Raw genomic sequence first — 19,879 nt, forward strand, 5'->3', positions numbered from 1 at the left:
AAGAGTCACTCCAAAGACATAATAGCGGAGAACAAACGAAGAGATTATGGTAGGGTACGAAACCACCTCAAAGTTATTCTTTCGGATCAATCTATTCAAGAGTTCGTACTAGAATAACACCTTAAGACACAAATCAACCAAAACCCTAATGTCACCTAGATACTCCATTGTCACCTCAAGTATCCATGGGCATGATTATACGATATGCATCACACAATCTCAGATTCATCTATTCAACCAACACAAAGTACTTCAAAGAGTGCCCCAAAGTTTCTATCGGAGAGTCAAGAACGTGTGCCAACCCCTATGCATAGGTTCATGGGCGGAACCCGCAAGTTGGTCACCAAAACATACATCAAGTGGCACGTGATATCTCATTGTCACCATAGATAAACACGGCAAGACATACATCAAGTGTTCTCATCATAAAGACTCAATCCGATAAGATAACTTCAAAGGGGAAACTCAATTCATCACAAGAGAGTAGAGGGGGAGAAACATCATAAGATCCAACTATAATAGCAAAGCTCGGGATACATCAAGATCGTGCCATAGAGGGAACACGAGAGAGAACATGAGAGAGAGAGATCAAACACATAGCTACTGGTACATACCCTCAGCCCCGAGGGTGAACTACTCCCTCCTTGTCTGGAGAGCGCTGGGATGATGAAGATGGCCACCGGTGATGGGTTCCCCCTCTGGCAGGGTGCTGGAACGGACTCCCGAGAGGTTTTTGGTGGCTACAGAGACTTGCGGCGACGGAACTCCCGATCTATCTTGATATTTGATGTTTTTAGGGTACGTAGGCTTATATAGGCGAAAGAAGTCGGTCGGGAGGTGCTCGAGGGGCCCACGAGACAGGGGGGCGCGCCTAGTAGGGGGGCGCGCCTTCCTATCTCGTGGCCTCCTCGAGGCTCTTCTAACGTGAACTCCAAGTCTCCTGGGTGATAATCTTCCCAAAAATAACGATGCCGAAGGTTTCATTCCGTTTGGACTCTGTTTGATATTCCTTTTCTTCGAAATACTGAAACAGGCAATAAAGCAGCAATATGGGCTGGGCCTCCGGTTAATAGGTTAGTCCCAAAAATAATATAAAAGTGTATAATAAAGCCCATAATCATTCAAAACAGGTAATATAATAGCATGGAACAATCAAAAATTATAGATACGTTGGAGACGTATCAAGTATTAGTCCGAGCACTTTTGTAATGGTAGTTAGATCATTTGTATGCCCTTGTTTGAATTGATTGGTGTGATATGAATGTGTTTATCTCATGTGCATACGGGTAGTGTTTTCCCCTTAGATCTCATTCCATTCTATTTTCTCACCTTTTCTAAACCCATCAGATGCCTCCGAGACGTGATAATGTATTTGCCTTCCCACCGGAGCTCACTCAGTTGATCCAGCAGCAGAATACCTTAATGCAGCTATTAGTTCAGAATCAGAACCAAGGCAGCAACAACAAGAACAACCCACCACCTGTTGATCACTTAGCCCGTTTCCTAAGGTTAAATCCGCCGGTGTTCTCTAGTAGCATCGAGCCGATTGTTGCAGATGATTGGCTCCGCAAGATTGGAAGGGAGTTGACCACTACAGGATGCACAGATGTGGAGAGAGTGCATTTTGCCGCACATCAGCTTGATGTACCCGCAGCATCATGGTGGGAGAATTTCACAGCCACTTACCCCATTGACATTGTTACATTGGATCAGTTTCAGCAGGCATTCTGCATTGCCCATGTTTCAGTAGGAGCTAACATGAAGAAGCGCGAGTTTCGTAACTTGCGCCAAGGAGGACGCACAATGGGCCAGTATATGGATGAGTTTAGTAAGTTAGCATGCTATGCCCCTGATGACGTTGCTATAGATGCCACTAAGCAGGAGAAGTTTCTGGAAAGACTGAATGGTAAGCTGAGCATGCAGTTTATGGTGGCAACATTCAACAACTACCAGGAGTTGATAGATAGAGCTCTTATGATTGAAGAGAAGCAAGCAGATAGAAAGCCGCAAGAGGAAGTATGGACAAGGGAAGTACAATTAGGAGCTCAGCAGAGACCCCGTTTTACCCTGAACTCGAGAGGACACACTCACCATAACCATGGAGGCCACAATCCCAATGTAGGAAGTTCGCATAACCATAGTGGCCCTAAGAATGGGAATGGGAATGGAGGAAGCAGTAGCCAGAATCGTCCCAACCCGGCAACGCCCGCCAAGAAGGATCTAAGTCACATTACTTGTTTCAAGTGCGGGAATAATGGACACTATGCCACCGAGTGTTTTGAAGCAAAGAATGGAAATGGCAATGGAAGCTCTGGGAAGAAGCCCAACCCTTTCAACAGGGGATAGGTGAACCACGTTAACGTGGAGGAGGTTGAAGAGCAGCCAGATGCAGTTATAGGTAAGTTTTTGCTTAAGCCATTTACTACAATCGTTCTTTTTGATACTGGTGCATCGCATTCATACATATCAAGGGGATTTGTGGATAAGTATAAGTTGCCCACCAAAGTTCTTAGGACACCTATGTTAGTAAGCTCGCCAGGAGCGGATTATATGGCAAGCCAAGGATGTTTTCATATGCCACTTACCATAGGTAGGCATGTTTCCCCTTAGATTTAATCATTCTAGAGCCGCAAGGGTTGGATGTGATATTGGGCATGGATTGGTTATCGATGTATGGGGGAAACATCGATTGCGCCAGTAAGTCAATTATGCTCACCACCCCGGAGGGAAAAAGGATTAAGTATGTATCCAGGCATACGCCAAGGAGGACCCAAGTAAATTCTCTCCCAGGCGTTGTTCGGGAGGAAGTGCTTGTAGTGAAGGATTACCCAGATGTATTTCCGGAGGAACTACCAGGCATGCCACCGGATCGAGATATTGAGTTTTTGATAGAGATGTTGCCAGACACCAGACCGATATCGAAGAGACCATACCGGATGCCCGCAAATGATCTGGAGGAAATCAAGAAGCAGATTAAGGAGTTGTTGGAGAAAGGTTACATTCGACGAAGCTCGTCACCCTGGGGAGCCCCAGTACTCTTAGTTGAGAAGAATGATAGAACCTTGAGAATGGTTGTTGATTATCTGCATTGAATGAGGTGACAATCAAGAAGAAGTACCCACTACCGATGATCAATGATTTGTTTGACTAGTTGCAAGGAGCTAAAGTATTTTCCAAAAATCAATCTGCAATCAGGATACCATCAGCTGAAGATCCGAGAGCAGGATATACCCAAGACGGCTTTTACCACAAGGTATGGGTTGTATGAGTACACGGTTATGTCATTTGGATTAACTAATGCCCCTGTCTATTTTATGAGTATGATGAATAAGGTGTTCATGGAGTTCTTCGATAAGTTTGTTGTGGTGTTTATTGATGATATTTTGGTATACTCGAAGAATAAAGAGGAGCACAAGGAACATTTGCGTTTAGTACTCGAGAAGCTCAGGGAACACCAGTTTTATGCTAAGTTCAGCAAATGTGAGTTTTGGTTGAAGGAAGTTGGATTCCTTGGACATGTTATATTGGGAGAAGGTATAGCAGTAGACCCTACCAAGGTTTAGTCAGTCACTGATTGGCTAGCACCCACCTCGGTAGGAGAGATCCACGGTTTTCTGTGACTCGCAGGATATTACTGGAGATTTATTGAGAATTTTTCCAAGATTGCAAAGCCTATGACGGAGTTGTTGAAGAAGGACACTAAGTTCAAATGGACAGATGAATGTGAGGCAAGTTTTCAGGAGCTGAAGAAACTTTGGTTACAGCCCCAGTGTTGATTCTGTCGGATATACGCAAATATTTCCAAGTATATTGTGACGCTTCTCACTTAGGACTTGGAGGTGTACTTATGCAAGACGGAAGAGTTGTTTCATACGCCTCACGACAACTTCAACCGCACGAGTTGAATTATGCCACGCATGATTTGGTGTTAGCAGTCGTAGTACATGCGCTCAAGACCTGGAGACACTTTCTCATCGGAAACCGTTGTGATGTGTACACGGATCATAAGAGTTTGAAGTACATTTTCACACAGAAGGAGCTGAATCTCAGGCAGAGGAGATGGTTGGAGCTTATAAAGGATTATGATATGAAGTTGTACTATCATCCAGGCAAGGCCAATGTCATAGCATACACTTTGAGCCGAAAGAGTTATGCCAATACCCTCGTAACTAGAGGATTACCAAAGGAGTTGGCCGAAGATCTCAGGGAGCTTCGTTCGGAGATAGTCCCTAGAGGTTTTGTCGCAGCCCATGGTAGTACAGTCAACATTATTGGGAAGGATTCGAGAAGCTCAGAAGGATGATAAAGAGATTACCGAGATAAAGGAGAGGATGAGCAAAGGAAAAGCCAAAGGTTTTCGTGAGGATGAGCACGACACCTTATGGTTTGAGGATCGTGTTTATGTACCCAATAACGAAGAGATCAGGAAGTTAATACTTCGGGAAGCTCATGACTCGCCATACTCGATACACCCCAGAAACATCAAGTTGTATTTGTATGAAGAAGGATATAGCCGAGTATGTAGCAGTATGTGATGTATGTCAGAGAGTGAAGGCAGAACATCAGAAGCCAGCAGGATTACTGCAGCCTACGCCGATACCCGAATGGAAGTGGGACAAGGTTGGCATGGATTTCATCACCGGATTACCCAGGACCCGATCGGGATACGATTCTATTTGGGTAGTAGTGGATCGTTTGACAAAAGTGGCTCACTTTATCCAAGTGAAAACCACCTATACAAGTGCGAAGTTGGCCAAGATATATATGACCAGGATCGTATGTCTGCATGGAGTTCTGAGGACAATCATGTCGGATAGAGGAACACAGTTTACCTCGAAGTTTTGGAATCAGTTGCATCAGACTTTGGGTACTAGGCTAGAGTTCAGTACAGCCTTTCATCCGCAGACAGATGGACAGACCGAGAGAGTCAATCAGATTCTGGAGGACATGTTGAGAGCTTGTGCGCTAGATTATGGATCTAGGTGGGATGATAATTTGCCTTACGTGGAGTTCTCATACAACAACAGCTATCAGGCCAGTTTGAAGATGGCACCTTTCGAAGCTTTGTATGGAAGAAGGTGCAGGACACTGTTGATGTGGGATGAAGTTGGCGACCGTCAGTTGTTTGGATCAGATTTGATTAAAGAGTCCAAAGAGAAGGTTAAGTTGATTCAGGATAGACTGAAGGAGCACAATCCCGATAGAAGAGTTATGCAGACTCCAAACGCAAGGAAGTAGTCTACGAAATCAGAGACAAAGCATATCTACGAGTGTCACCTCTGTGAGGTGTTAAACAATTTGGAGTTAAGGGAAAGTTAGCCCCGAGATTTGTAGGACCATACCGAGTTTTGGAGCGTATGGGAGAGGTAGTCTACAAGTTGGAGTTACCTGAAGGACTGTCGGGAGTTCATGATGTGTTTCACGTTTCTCAGTTGAAGAAGTGCCATGCTGGGATGGCCGATATCCCTCTGAGGGATACAGTGCCCCTTGAAGCAATTCAGCTGGATAGTGATTTGACTTATGAGGAGAAACCTGTTAAGATTCTCGAGTTTGCCAGCCGAGTCACACGCAACAAGGTTATCAAGTTTTGCAAAGTTCAGTGGAGCCACCATACCGAGGATGAAGCCACCTGGGAGTGAGAAGAAGACCTACGGAAGGACCACCCACACCTATTTTCTAGCCAACCCGAATCTCGAGGGCGAGATTCATCTTAAGGGGGGTAGGTTTATAACATCCCAAATTTTCAATTTGGAATGTTTATACATATGCATATCATATTTCATTTGCATTTTGGTTTTTGATCCTAGAAATTCTAAGCAACTCAAGAACCCACGGAGAGAGTTGGGGATTTCATTTATTTTCATATTTGAACTTTCTCAAATTTGAAAAGAGGATCATGTTGGTTTTTATGTTTTTCTCTCTGAATATTTTCCAATATTAAAATTAATGAGAGGAGATAAAATGACTTCTCCAAAATAAAAGAAATATTGGAGGAAAAATGTTAAAATCAAAATAAATATTTTATTTGGATTTCTATTGCTATTTTATTTAAATTAGAAAAATATGCATTTTTAGGCCACAAAAATGTTCACTTTGTTCTAAATATTTCATTTCGACGGTGAAAATTGTTTTTGGCATTTTTAAAATTTTCTTAGGATTTTTTTTTTCTATTTCGGTGGAATTTAAAAAAATCCCGCACCGACTGGGCCAAAGCCCAGCCGGCCCACTCCCGCGCGCTGTCCCCTTCCCTGCCGCCGTGCCGCGCACGGACGTTGAGGGGATTCCGAGCTGGACTCCTCCCCGGGCCGACCCCCTCCCCAAGTAAGTCATCGCCCCGCCCCCTTTATAAGTCGCCGCCGCCGGAACCCCCCGCCTCCCCACTTTGCCCCGCCACCGCAAGCCGCAGCCGCCGCACGCGATAGCCACCGCCGCCGCCGTCCGACCCACCTCCTCGCTGTTGCCGCGCTGCCACCGCTGGTTTTTTTTTGAGGAACCAATAAAAACCGCCGCCGTTTTTTTTGGTTTTGATCTAGATCGGTTTTATTTTTAGGGTTAGGGTTTTTCTCGGGTTTCTTCTATTTAGGTTAATTTGCGAACGTTCGTTCATTAGTTTGTTTTAACGAACGAATTCGTTTGTTAGACTCTGTTAGCGGACGTTCGTCCGACAGATTTTTGTTTTTCTGTTTTATTTTCGCCAGGGACCTATCTGCGATTATTTTTATCACATATCAGCCCCTGATCTTCAAACCCTCGCAACTTTTCAACCGTTCGTCCAAATCCAGTGAAACCAACGCCAAAATCTTCGCCTCGAGCCCCTCTTTCCAGTTAATCAACTTGAACAGGATATTGACAAATTAAAATTTGGTTTCAAGCCGATTTGCTTTCGAACTTCTTTTGATCGTAGTTTGAGTTTCGTAGCTCCGATCGATTGATTCTTTTTGCAAATCGAAGCTCTTCGGTTGTACTTTCAGATTGGATCTTCTTATTTGAGTTTTACCTGTGCATCTATGCTTGAGTGCTTATGTATGCTATTGTTTGTTTGCGATAGAATTCCCGGAGTGCGAAGCGTGCTACTACGAGTCTCTAGGGTTTGCAGGTCATCAGCAAGGCAAGTAACACTTGCTCATATATTTATTACCCAGTTTTTATGCATTAGGTCCAATCCTCAAACAATTGCATGATTAGGATTTGATTAACATGTGGGTTTGGGAAGTAGATGATGAGGTAGAACCTATTAACCTTTTATTATCAAACCCTTGGGAGTTACTTCTATGTTATGATCAGAGTGCTATGCTATGCTTGTAGACGTGGATTGGTTGAGTGTATCCATGACATATGTGAGAGTTGTTAAATAAAGGTGAACTTAAGGTGGCTACTTAAATACACATCTGGGTGGATTGGTTGCGGGCACCTAGAGAATCCAGTGTTTTCCTAGGATATCCCAGAGTACCCGTGTGATCATCCTACGGTTCACCACCCAGGTTCAAAGGGATCATAAGATTATTCATGCTAGAAACTTCCATGTGCATCCACAAGCTATTATGGGCTCTAGCATAGTTAAGTAAGTTGTATGACCTCTTTCAGTGGTGGGCTAGCAGATGTAGGGGAAAGTAGGTGTAACTGTCCATCTAGAGTAAAGAGTTAATGTTTCTGAAAGACTGTTTCTCGGTCATCCGTTTCTCAAACATCCTGTAGTGCAAGAAATCCAACGGAGGAGATCGAGTCTTGTGGGGAAAAGTGTGCAAACCTCTGCAGAGTGTATAAACTAATCATGGTTAGCCGTGTCCCAGGTTATGGACATCTTGAGTATCTGGTTCTTGGATTATCATGTTGATCTCATCACTCTAAATTAATTTGTTGGGTTATTACTACTATTTAATTGGGATTGAGTCGGAGGAACCTTCTCAATGTTTAACAACCACCATGATAGTTAAATAAAATATATTCCTTTGTTGTAGGGAAAAATAGCTTTACGCAAAAACAAACTTAGAGCCTCCACCAGCCATATATGCATGTAGTGATAGTATTTATTCTGTCATTGATCTATTGTGTTATCTTGCCAGCATATTCCATGTGCTGACCCGTTTCGAGCTGCAACATATCATGTTGCAGACTTTTCAGACGAAGAGTAAGGTGCGCTAGGTCATTGTCGTGCACTCAGCTATGCCGTTGGAGTTGATGGACTCACTTTATCTTCCAAGCCTTCCGCTGTTATCTTATCTAGATGGCCTTAAGCCATATTATTGTAATAAGTTCTCTTTTGAGACATTCGATGTAATAAGTGTGTGATTGCACTCTGTTATAAATCCTTCAAGTACTGTGTGTGTCAGCATTACTTATCCAGGGATGACACGTAAGCACAGAGATTTGACCGTCTGAGGTCAGATCGCTACAAAGTAAGTTGTCATCGGTGCAAAAAGGGCAACAAAAATTGCTTATAAAGTGTAAGATCATTTAGTGTAAGGGAAAATTGAGCATTGTACGAACTTGTAATGGTGAAGAATAAAAGCGACAGACTGCATAATAAAGGTTGCCATCACAAGGGGCAATATGATGTGACGTTCTCTTGCACTAAGGGGTTGAGCATACAAACAAAAAGCACATGGCAACCTCTGCTTTCCTCTGCGAAGGGCCTATCTTTTACTTTCATATATTTACTTTTATGCGAGAGTCAAAGTTTTTCTCTCTATTCCTTTTATTTTTCTCCTTTGAGAAGCATCATGTGGTGAGGAAAGATCAAGGCACATATGTCCAGTTGAATATGAGTGTCATAAGTTATTATTGTTGACATCACCCTTGAGGTGAGTGTGTTGGGAGGCGAAACTATAAGTCCCTATCTTTCTTTATGTCCGGTTGAAGCGTTTTGCTCATGTGTACGCGGTGAGTGTTAGCAATCATAGAAGACTAAATGATGGTTGAGTATGTGGACTTGCCTAAAGGCTCCGATACGTGACCCTTCCTGAAAAGATGATGAATTGTAGTTGCAAAGTTGACTGAGAACATAGTTTGTTGGTTTATAATAGAGTTTATGTTTTATACTTCAATATTGTGATGAATTGTCACTTTTTCATGAGAAGTCTATGATAAAAGTTCTATAATAAAAGTTTTATATTAAAGTTTGTTGTTGTTATAATAAGTCACATGATGCTGCTATGTCTCTATTTTTTGTTTTTATCGACACCTCTCTCTCTCTCTAAGCATGTGGACATGTTTTTTGATATTGGTTTTCGCTTGAGGAAAAGCGAGGTCTAAGCTTGGGGGAGTTGATACGTACATTTTGCATCATGTTTTCCTACTATTATTTATATTGTTTTATTGTATAATAATGCTTTTTGGAGTAATTCTAATACATTTTCTCTCATAATATGCAAGGTATGCACCAAGGGGGAGAATTCTGGCACCTGGAAATCTGGACCTGAAAAAGCTACGTGAAGCTACCTATTCTGCACAACTCCAAATGAGCTGAAACTCCCCGAGGATTTTTTATGGAATATTTAAGGAGTATTGGAGCAAAGAAGTACCAGAGGAGGGCCACCAAGTGGGCACAACCCACCTGGGCGCGCCAAGAGGCCCAGGCGCGCCCTGGTGGGTGCTGCCCTCCTCGGCCCACCTCTGGTGCCCATCTTCTTGTATATAAGTCATTTTGACCTAGAAAAATAAGGGGAGGACATTCGGTACGAAGCGCCACCGCCTCGAGGTGGAACTTGGGCAGGAGCACTTTTGCCCTCCGGTGGAGCGATTCCACCGAGGGAACTTCCCTCCCGGAGGGGGAAATCATTGTCATCATCATCACCAACAACTCTCCCATCTTGGGGAGGGCTATCTTCATCAACATCTTCACAACACCAACTCCTCTCAAAACCTAGTTCATCTCTTGCGTTCAATCTTTGTACCAAAACTATAGATTGGTGCTCGTGGGTGACTAGTTGTGTTGATTACACCTTGTAGTTGATTACTATATGGTTTATTTGGTGGAAGATTATATGTTCAGATCCATTATGCTATTCAATACTCCTCTGATCTTGAGCATGTTTATCATTTGTGAGTAGTTACTTTCATTCTTAGGTCACGGGAGAAATCATGTTGCAAGTAATCATGTGAACTTGATATGTGTTGGATATTTTGATGGTATGTATGTTGCCATTCTCTTAGCGGTGTCATGTGAACGTCGACTACATGACACTTCACCATATTTGGGCCTAAGGAAATGCATTGTGGAGTAGTTATTAGATGGTGGGTTGCGAGAGTGACCGAAGCTTAAACCCCAGTTTATGCGTTATTCCGTAAGGGACCGATTGGATCCAAAAGTTTAATGCTATGGTTAGAATTTATTCTTAAAACTTTTCTCGTAGTTGTGGATGCTTGCGAGAGGGTTAATCATAAGTAGGAGGTTTGTTCAAGTAAGAACAGCACCTAAGCACCGGTCCACCCACATATAAAATTATCAAAACCAAACACGAATTAAACCAACATGATGAAAGTGACTAGATGAAATTCCTGTGTACCCTCAAGAACACTTTGCTTATCATAATAAACCGTTTTGGCCTGTCCTTTGCCTCAAAAGTATTGGGCTACCTTGCTGCACTTTTGTTACTACTATTGTTACTTGCTCGTTACAAATTATCTTACTACCAAACTACTCCGCTACTTACAATTTTAGCACTTGCAGACATTACCTTGCTGAAAACCACTTGTCATTTCCTTCTGCTCCTCATTGGGTTCGGCACTCTTACTTATCGAAAAGGGCTACAATTGACCCCATATACTTGTGGGTCATCAGCATTGTGTTTGTTGGGATCCGATGAACTTTGAGTTTATGATCAGATCTATGTTTTTATCCATGAAAGTTATTTGAGTCTTCTTTGATCTCTTATATGCATGATTGCTTATAGCCTCGTATTTCTTCTCCGATATTTGGGTTTTGTTTGGCCAACTTGATCTATTTATCTTGCAATGGGAATATGTGCTTTGTAGTGGGTTCAATCTTACGATGCTTGATCCCAGTGGCAGAAGGGGAACCGACACGCATGCATCGTTGCTACTAAGGATAACAAGATGAGATCTATATCTTCGCAATACATAAACGAATCTCGTCTACATCATGTCATCGTTCTTATTAGATTACTCCATTTTTCCATGAACTTAATACACTAGATGCATGCTAGATAGCGGTCGATGTGTGGAGTAATAGTAGTAGATGCAGGCAGCAGTTGGTCTACTAATCTTAGACGTGATGCCTATATAATGATCATTGCATGGTGTCGGTGTCAAAACTGGCGGATCTCGGGTAGGGGTCCCGAACTGTGCATCTAAGGCTAATGGTAACAGGAGGCAGGGGACACAATGTTTACCCAGGTTTGGGCCCTCTCGATGGAGGTAATACCCTACTTCCTGCTTGATTGATCTTGATGATATGAGTATAACATGAGTTGATCTACCACGAGATCGAAGAGGCTAAACCCTAGAAGCTAGCCTATGGTATGATTGTTGTTGTCCTATGGACTAAACCCTCCGGTTTATATAGACACCGGAGGAGGCTAGGGTTACACAGAGTCGGTTACAGAGAAGGAGATCTACATATCCGGATTGCCAAGCTTGCCTTCCACGCAAAGGAGAGTCCCACCTAGACACGGGATGAAGTCTTCAATCTTGTATCTTCATAGTCCAACAGTCCGGCCAAAGTATATAGTCCGGCTGTCCGAGTATCCCCTAATCCAGGACTCCCTCACTAGCCCCTAAACCAGGCTTCAATGACGATGAGTCTGGCGCGCAGATTGTCTTCGGCATTGCAAGGCGGGTTCTCCTCCAAATTCAGAGTACCTGTTATAACGAGTAGTGTCCGGCTTCCCATTATTGTTGCACTCTTCGGCTTCTGTGCTTAAATAATGGTCATCTCCACGTGTCGAGCGAATGTGAGAAGTCGGGGCATTTTTACATTTGCCACCCTGACCATGTAAGTAAATTGTCTATTTAAGGAGACGGGGATCCTCAGATCCAAATCACACCATCCTCCCCCAGCGAGTATCCATCAGAGTGCGCCTGGAAGAAACCATCCCATCATGGTCGTTCGTCGCAGCCCCTCCTCTCGCTCCTGTAGCACTAAGCCAGGCGATTGGGAGAAGTGTTCCGTCCCTCATAGCCGATTGGTAGAGTTGCAGACCCAGGGATTTCTCCCGCCTGCATACATGGTCCCCGTCTGAGCCGGACTAGCCACTTACAATGGCGGGGAGCAAGCGGAGAGTTTTCCCAACCCATCCAAGGGGGAGCGGGTATGCCTTGTCCCCTACTTACTGAGGGGACTCAGATTTCCAATCCATCCGTTCCTCCACGGGCTTCTGGAGTTCTACGGCCTCCAGCTGCATAACTTCACTCCTGCCTCCATACTACATATCACTGGCTATGTCACCTTCTGCGAGCTATTTCTGGGCTGCGAAGCTCACTTCGAGCTATGGAAGAGGCTATTCTGTCTCGTACCCCGCACTCAGGACGGGTCGATATATCAAGTGGGCGGAGCCGAAATATGGTGCATTGCCGAGACCGGATACTTGTTTGTACTTTGAAGAAGACATCCGAAGACTGGCCTTTGGAGTGGTTTTATATGGAGGACGTCCGCCTTCCGGACCCTATCCGGATGGGCCTTCCTGAGTTTGCTAATGCCCCATGGAAGGAACACCACAGCTGGCGCCCTCGGAGCCCCCAGGAGGAAGACAACAGATAGGTCCTTTACCTGATGGGCAGGATAAAAATGCTGGCCAAATCAGGACTGGCAATAATCGAGGTTATGTCAATTTGTATAATGCGGGGGGTGCAGCCACTTCAGTATCGGGGGAAACCCATGTGGCACTTCAATGGAGAAGACGATGCCACCCGCTGCAGTCATAAAGGCCCGGACTCCGCCACCGCTCTGGCGAAGATACTGTCCGATTTGTTCAAAGGAGAAGAAGAGGAGTTCATCCGTATTAAGCCACGGGATGGATTCTCGTACAACCCCCCAAGCTGGGTGAGCTGCTATCCTTTACTCCAGTCCTTCCCGCATCCTTTCTCATAAATATTTACCTTGCTAATTCATAGCAAGAATTGCGAAAAGCTGTGAGGGAGATCCACAGCCCATCTCCACAACCAGAGGACCCCGACCGGGCCCTCGACCCCGGACTCGAAGAGGATCCGGATGTATTTGTGGAGCTCGTTGACATGACATTCTATCAGCAGAGCCGTGAAGGTGCCTTGGTGGCCATCATAGCCGGCCTACTCCCTGCATTGCATGTAAGTAAACCAGAGTCCCAACTTCCGAGAAGGATCCCTTCTTTGCACCTTACCCACTGCGCACATATTGCATCTTACAGGGAAGGCCATTGGGGCGCCGTGCCGAACCCGAGGTGACTCGCCAACAAGGGGCACCGAAGCCGGGTAGGCTCAAAAGGAAGGCGGCCAGGACTGAGACGCAGTCGCAGAGGTACGATTAAAAGCTGCTCCGTGATTATTGTCTTTTAAAATATAATAATGCCCTTGGTTCCTGGCAGAAAAAACGCTCGTCGGATAGTATCTGGAGAGCCTGCCGGCCACGCCTCCACCAGCCGGGCTCCAGAGCCGGACTTAGGGGCAGAGGTTAACGCGGGGACAACGTCGGATGGTCCTCCTACAGAGGATGCGGATAGACTGTCCGCTACGAATTCCGAAGTGGAGAGCGCCATGAATCACAGGCGTCGTCGGGCCGTGATCCGCGATCCTAGTTTCTTCGAAGAGGCGTTCAATGCCTTCAACTCAGGAGACGCGTACATCCGAGCCGCTCAAGATGGACTTGCTAGAGCCACGGACCAGTATGTAAAGGATATACGGGTAAGCAAATCTGATAATTATGTATATCAATAGCCCCTGAGACTTGAAACAATTGGCACAACTGATTTAAGGATCATTGTATGCATAGGTTCTCTCGGAGAAGAATACCCAGTTGTCTAAACAGCTAGAGGAGTGCAAAGCCCAGCTAAGGGCCGCAGTTGCCGAAATAGAGGAATCCAAGAAGGCCTCATCTGGTAATACTTGTCTCGAAAATGTATTTACATATACCAATGAGTATTCGGCATGCTTTGCAAATCTAACAATAGATTATGCAGAAAATCCCGGAGTGAATCCGGAGATATTACAAGAGGATGAGCAATATGCTAAACGACAGCGAGAGGCTGGCGAGCGAGTGCTTACACGGGTTATTCGGAAGAAAAATGAGCTCCAGGATGCCCATACCCGGCTGGGCATTGAACTGGGAGATGTTCGGGCCCAACTCGCGGACTCCGTAAAGGAGAATAAGAGGTTTCGATGCGACATTTTTAGTAAGTGCTCGAATGAACCTTTATACAGTTTGGCGAAGAAGCGGGCTAACAGAATTATGTCTGTAGGTATGCTGACAGGTCACCGCGAAGAGGAGATGCCCGGATCCGCAGGTGATCTACTGCCAGAGCTCTCACAACTGCACAAACAAGTTCGTCAGGTGATGCAAGGTATTTCCCAGGCCTTGTGGCCCTCCGCCTCCCTGCCCGGAGGCATGGGGGAGCTTGTAGAGATGCTTAAGGGAGCACAGAGGCGCTTCTGTTTATGGAAGATATCAGCCTGCCGACAAGGTGCAAGGGAAGCCTGGGCCATGGTGAAGACGCGGTACACCAAGGTTGACCCGAATCACATAGCCGAGGTCGGTCCTGTAGGGTCAGATGGGAAAGAGATTCCCGTTAGTCTGGTGTATGACCAGGTAGGATTAGCCGCAAAGTATTCCCAACAGAATTGTAGGCTAGACAACCTGTTGGATGGTATAGAAGAAGAATTTAGTCAGTCTAAGTGACTGTGTACTTCAAATGACATATATTGTCCCTAGCCGGATTGTAAATCATTTTTCATGGCGGACCTTTTCGCTTCAGCCTCCGGACCCGATAGTCCGGAGTGTATCCGAATACCCGCTCGGTTATGTAAAACCGGGGTACGCGTGGAAACCAGACGTAGGGGTCATAAGTGCTTGAACAGACAAGTACCCAACTAGCTATGTTATATTACATGGATAGTAAGAAACATCTTCCAGGGAGAATAGTTCCGTTAGGGGTTCCTTTCCCTGGGTGCGCATGCATGAATGTGCATGTCTGAACTACGGGCAAAGACGTAGGAGATGAAACATCTGGGGATTTTATATTGTGATAGGTAAAAAGCATCTTTTGTTCACCGATCGAATATTCCCTTAAGAATGCTAGCTTTAGGCTTCACCCAGTCTAAGGTACACAGCCGGCTGACCCGGCAGTAACAATCGTAGAGGTGCTCCCCTTATGCCCTAGCCGAATTAACGGGAACGTAGGGCATAAACACAAGAGCCAGGCAACCCAGCTCGGCCAAAACTTAAGTCATATCGATGCATATAATGGCGAAAAAAGGTACATATGGAGAAGTGACGCATATGTGGTGGGCTTAAAGCCCAGAAGGTAATTATATTAAGCTTCTGTATAAGAAGCCCCCAGGTATATTGAGCGCGCATAGCACGGCAGGAGTGTGCGGTCGAAGCGCACTTGAAGCTTTTAAGGCTATAAAAAAGAAAGAAAGAAAGAAGATGTAACTTAAAAATGAAAGGCGGAGGTAAGGAGATGAACACAGAGTTCGGAACTAGGCGTAGAATCTTCGTAGTCTGGCCGCGTTCCATGGGTTTGGCTCGAGTCGATTATCTGATGCATCACGCAGACAGTACGCTCCTCCGGTGAGAACTTTATTGATGATAAAGGGACCCTCCCACTTGGGCTTGAGCTTGTCCTTTTTCTTCTCCGGTAAGCGTAGAACGAGTTCGCCAATGTTATAAGTTTTGGCCCATACATCTCTGCTTTGATACCTGCGAGCCTGCTGCTGATAGAATGCGGAACGAGCCTTTGCAACTTCACGCTCCTCCTCCAGGGCATCTAAACTGTCCTGCCAATCCAGCTCGGCTTCTCTCTCTTCGTACATGCGTACTCGAGGTGAGTCATGAATGATATTGCAGGGTAGCACTGCCTCTGTGCCGTACACCATAAAAAATGGTGTATATCCGGTAGTGCGATTCGGCGTGGTCCGCAGCCCCCATAGTACGGAGTCGAGCTCCTCGACCTGGTGTGTATCTGATTCCTTCAAGGATCGCACTAGTCTGGGTTTGATGCCACTCATAATAAGACCATTTACTCGTTCGACTTGGCCGTTTGTTTGGGGATGATAGACAGAGGCATAATCGAGCTTAATGCCCATGTTGTCGCACCAAGTTTTCACCTCATCGGTTGTGAAGTTAGAGCCGTTATCGGTGATGATGCTGTGGGGGACACCATAGCGGTGTACGACCCCAGATATGAAGTCTATCACTGGCCCGGATTCGGCCATTTTAACTGGTTTGGCCTCTATCCATTCGGTGAATTTATCTACCATGACCAACAAGTATTTTTTCTTATGGCTTCCTCCTTTAAGGGGTCCAACTATATCGAGCCCCCAGACCGCAAAGGGCCAAGTTATGGGGATTGTTTGGAGAGCAGTAGGTGGCATATGGCTTTGATTTGCAAAGAGCTGGCAATTGACGCAATGTTGGACGAGGTCCTGTGCGTCTGCCCGGGCTGTCGACCAGTAGAAACCTGTACGGAAAGCCTTGCTTACAAGGGCCCGAGCTGCGGCGTGATGGCTGCTGAGTCCAGCGTGAATTTCGGCCAGTAGCTGCCGTCCCTCCTCTTCGGAGATGCATCTTTGAAGCACTCCGGTCGCGCTTTTCTTATAAAGTTCTCCCTCATGAACCTTGCAGGCTTTAGAGTGCCGCACAATGCAACGCGCTTCATTTTGGTCTCATGGAGTTCTTGCCTATTTAGGTAGGCTAAGAAGGGTTCTATCCATGGGGCAATGATAGCCATAATTACGTGGGCCGAAGGTGTTATTTCGGTGGCGGAGTCTCCGATTATGTCAGATTGTTCGGGATCTGGGGTTGTGTTTGGATCCAGACTGGTATTGCCGGTCTCCCCTTCCCACACCACGTATGGCTTGAACAACCTCTCTAAGAAGATATTAGGTGGGACGGGGTCGCGCTTCGCGCTGATGCGGGCGAGGATATCCGCCGCTTGGTAGTTTTCTCGGACCACATGGTGGAATTCGAGCCCCTCGAACCGAGCTAACATTTTGAGGACGGCATTACGGTAAGCCGCCATTTTTGGGTCCTTGGTGTCAAAGTCTCCACTTATTTGAGATATTACGAGGTTCGAATCCCCGCGCACTTCCAGGCGTTGAATGCCCATGGAGACTGCCATCCAAAGACCATGCAACAGAGCCTCATATTCGGCTGCATAGTTGGAGTCTGTGTATAATATTTGGAGTACGTATTGGATTGTATCTCTGGTGGGGGATGTCAGGACAACGCCTGCCCCCAGACCAGCCAGCATCTTAGAGCCGTCAAAGTGCATGATCCAATTGGAGTACGCACTGTACTCTTCAGGGAGTTCGGCTTCTGTCCATTCGGTGACGAAGTCGGCCAGTACTTGTGACTTAATGGCTCGCCGTGGTTTGTATATTATGTCGAACGGGAGGAGCTCGATAGCCCATTTAGCAATCCGGCCCGTGGCATCGCGGTTATTTATTATATCGTTGAGTGGTACTTCCGAGGCCACCGTGATTGAAAACTCTTGAAAGTAGTGTCATAGCTTCCGGGATGCCATGAAGACCGCGTATGCTATCTTTTGATAATGTGGGTACCGGGACTTGCATGGAGTGAGGACAGTGGATACGTAGTATACCGGCTTTTGAAGCGGTAATTTATGTTCGTCCGTTTCTCATTCGACGACGAGCACTGCGCTTACAACCTGATGTGTTGCAGCTATATATAACAACATGGGTCCGCTGATATTTGGTGCGGCCAGGATTGGGTTGCTGGCCAAGAGGGCTTTTATTTCTTCCAATCCGGCCGTGGCTGCATCCGTTCACTCGAAGTGTTCGGTGCATCGAAGAAGGCGATAAAGGGGTAGTGCCTTTTCTCCCAATCAGGAGATAAAGCGGCTTAAGGCAGCCATGCATCCAGACAGTTTCTTGTTTTGCTTGAGGTCTGTTGGGGTAGCCAAATGTGACAGAGCTCGGATTTTAGCCAGATTTGCTTCAATTCCTCTGTTGGAAACGATGAAGCCCAGCAGCTTTCCGGCAGGCACGCCAAAAATGCATTTTTCCGGATTGAGCTTGATGTCATATGTTCGGAGATTGTCGAATGTAAGCCTCAAGTCGTTTATTAAAGATTCGACGTGTCTGGTTCTGATGACCATGTTGTCTATGTATGCCTCCACTGTTTTGCTGATTTGTTTTTCCAAGCATGTCTGAATCATGCGTTGATAGGTTGCACCGGCATTTTTGAGCCCGAAAGGCATGGTATTGAAACAGAATGGGCCGTATGGAGTGATGAATGTCGTTGCGGCTTGATGGATTCTGCTATCTTGATTTGATGATATCCGGAGTATGCATTGAGGAAGCACAATGAGTCATGTCCTGCGGTGGTGTCGATGATTTGATCAATGCGGGGGAGGGGGGAGGGATCCTTAGGGCAAGCCTTATTGAGGTCCTTGAAATCGATACATAGGCGCCAGGATTTGTCCTTCTTTGGTACCATCACCAGGTTTGCTAGCCAGTCCGGATGTTTTATTTCTCTGATGAATCCGGCCTCGAGTAACTTGGCTAGCTCTTCTCCCATGGCTTGTTGTTTAGGTTCTGAAAAGCGCCGAAGAGTCTGCTTGACCGGCTTGTATCCCTTCAGTATGTTTAGGCTATGTTCGGCCAGCCTTCGTGGGATACCTGGCATGTCTGAAGGGTGCCAGGCAAAGATGTCCCAATTCTCACGCAAGAACTCTCGCAGTGCGGCGTCTATTGTGGGGTTCAGTTGTGCCCCAATGTATGCTATTTTTGTAGGGTCCGTTGGGTGGACCTGGAATTTGACTATTTCGTCTGCTGGTTTGAAAGAGGTGGACTTGGGTTATTTGCCGAGTATCACGTTGTCCCTGTCCACTGTGGAGCGCAGCGCGATTAGTTCTTCGACTGCGAGGGCTTCGGATAATGCCTCAAGGGCCAGTGCGGTAGTTTTATTTTCGGTGCGGAGTGCTATGTCCGGATCACTAGCTAGAGTGATGATTCCATTGGGCCCGAGCATCTTGAGCTTCATGTACCCGTAATGGGGTATAGCTTGGAAGCTCGTGAATGCATCCCGCCCTAAACGTGGCCACTTGGAATATGATTTCTTCGGACCTATAATTCTCCAGCGTGCCGAATACCACATGTAGTGTGATTTTTCCCACACATCGTGCCTCCCGACTAGGGATGATTCCCCTGAAGGTCGTGCTGCTTTGCTCAATGCGGCTCTTATCTATTTCCATCTTGTTAAGAGTCTCTTCGTAGATGAGGTTTAATCTGTCGCCGCCGTCCATGAGCACTTTAGTAAGCCGGAAGCCGTCCACAATTGGACTAAGGACCAAAGCGGTTGGCCCAAAATGTTCAGAATTGGGGTTCGTCACTGGCATTGAAGGTTATAGCCGTGTCGTTCCATGGATTTGTTGCTGCAACGTGGTAGACTTCGGTGAGGCTGCGGAGTGCTTGCTTGCGCCTATTATTTGAGGCGAAAGTCTCGAAGACTGTCAATACTGTATTGTTATTTTCGGCGGGAAGGTGCTCTGCGGTATGGTTGATGAGGAGATCCTCGCCGCTCTTGGCCACCTACCGGAGTATCCAACATGCTCTAAGGCTGTGTGTTAGTATGGTATCCGGTGTACTGTGAATTTTGCATGGCCCATTGAGCCATCCCTCCAATACGGTTCCACGCCCTGTAGCGGGCCTTGTTTTTTTTGTAATTGGATCGGGTGACTTGTGAGGGTACACCCTTTTAGTTCGG

This window comes from Triticum aestivum, chromosome 4B (assembly GCF_018294505.1).
Source record: "Triticum aestivum cultivar Chinese Spring chromosome 4B, IWGSC CS RefSeq v2.1, whole genome shotgun sequence".
NCBI classification, from domain to species: Eukaryota; Viridiplantae; Streptophyta; class Magnoliopsida; order Poales; family Poaceae; genus Triticum; species Triticum aestivum.